Raw genomic sequence first — 1,972 nt, 5'->3', positions numbered from 1 at the left:
AAAAAAAAAAAAAAAAAAGGAAAGAAAGAAAAGGAAGGAAGGAAAGAAGTCTCTTACTATTTCTTTACAGTCAGGCCCACCCCCTCTCCATCCACATCCCTAGCCAGGCAGCCACTAATCTGTTTTTATCTCTATAATTTCTGTTATTAAATGGAATCACACAGTACATAACCTTTGAGAATGTTTCTCTTTTCCACATATTTTTTCCAGCATCATTCCCTTGAGAGTCATCCAAATTATTGCTGTATATCAAGAGTTCAGTCCTTTTTATTTCTAAATATTTGGTGGTAAGGATATACCATAGTGTTTTTTAACCATTCATCTATTAAAACAGTGGTCCCCAGAATTTTTGGCATGAGGGACCAATATCATGGAAGACAGTTTTTCCACTGGCCAAGGGTGTGTTGTGGGGATGATTTGGGGATGATACAAGCCTATGACATCTCCCCCTCAGATCATCAGGGATTAGATTCTCCTAAGGAGCACAATCCAGATCCCTCACACGCACAGTTTAGGTAGAGTTCACGCTCCCATGAGAATCTGATGCCACCACTTATCCGACTGGAGATGGCGCTCAGGCAGTGATATGAGTGACAGGGAGCAGCTGTAAATACAGGTGAAGCTTCCTCACTTGCCCGTGGCTCACCTGTTGTGCAGCCCGGTTCCTAACAGGCCATGGCCTGAGGGATGGGGAGTACAGAGTTAAAAGGCATTTTTGTTGTCCGTTTTTGAATATTACAAATAAAGCTTCTATGAATATCCACATACAGGTTTTTGTGTGAACAAAGTTTTCTCTCTTGGGTAGATGCCCAGGGGTACAATCACTGAGTTGTATGTAAGTTGTTTTTTAAAATACTGACAAATGATTTTCCAGAATGTCTGTCCTACTTTACATTCCCACCAGAGAGATCCAATTTCTCTACATCCTTGCCAGAATATTATATAATATTGGTGGTAACAGATTTGTTGAGATAATTCATATCACATAATTTGCCCACTTAAAGTGTACAAATCAATCTTTTCTTTTTTTTTTTTTTTGGCCAGGTCTGGGTTTGAACCCACCACTTCTGGCATATGGGGCTGGTGCCCTACCCTTCTGAGCCACAGGCACAGCCCTAGAAATCAATCATTTTTAGTATATTCACAGACTCGTGCCACCATCATCGCAATCAGTTTAGAACATTTTCCTCATTTCCCTAAGAAACCCTGTACCCTTCAGCCCCACACTTCAATTCCTTACCCTTTTACCCCTAGGCTACAACTAATCTACTTTCTGTCTCTATATTTACCTGTTCTGGAAATTTCATATACGTAGAATCATAAAAATATGTGGTCCTTTGTGACTTTTTGATTGATCATGATGTTTTTAAGATTCATTCATGTTGTGGTACAGTTGACCCTCGAACAGCATGGGGGTTGAGGTGTTGACCTTCCACGTATAAGTTTTGACTTTCCCCAGATTTAACCACTAATAGCCTGATGTTTACTGGACACCTTACTGATAACATAAATAGTAGATTAATGCACACACTGGGGTATGACAGGTATGTCATACACTGTATTCTTACAATAAAGTAAACTAGAGAAAAGAAATATTACTAGGAAAATCATAAGGAAGAGAAAATATATTTGGTGTTTAGTAAGTGGAAGTGGCTCCTCATAAAGGTCTTCGTCTTTGCCATCTGCATGTTGAGAAGGCTAAGGAAGAGGAGCGGGTGGTCTTGTCTCAGGAGTGGCAGAGGTAGAAAAAAATCTGCATGTAAGTGGACCAGTGAGGTTCAAACCTGTGTTGTTCATGGCTCAATTGTACTTCATTCATTTTTTATTTTTGTTTTTTTGAGACAGAGACTTTCTCTGTAGCCTGGGCTGGAGTGCTATGGTATCATCATAGCTCACAGCAACTTCAAACTCTTGGTCTCAAGCGATCCTCCTGCCTCAGCCTCTTGAACAGCTAGGATTACAGGCAGGTACC

This window comes from Otolemur garnettii, unplaced genomic scaffold (genome assembly GCF_000181295.1).
Source record: "Otolemur garnettii isolate 467f Iridium unplaced genomic scaffold, OtoGar3 scaffold00003, whole genome shotgun sequence".
NCBI lineage: Eukaryota > Metazoa > Chordata > Mammalia > Primates > Galagidae > Otolemur > Otolemur garnettii.
Note: the sequence above shows the minus strand (reverse complement) of the source record.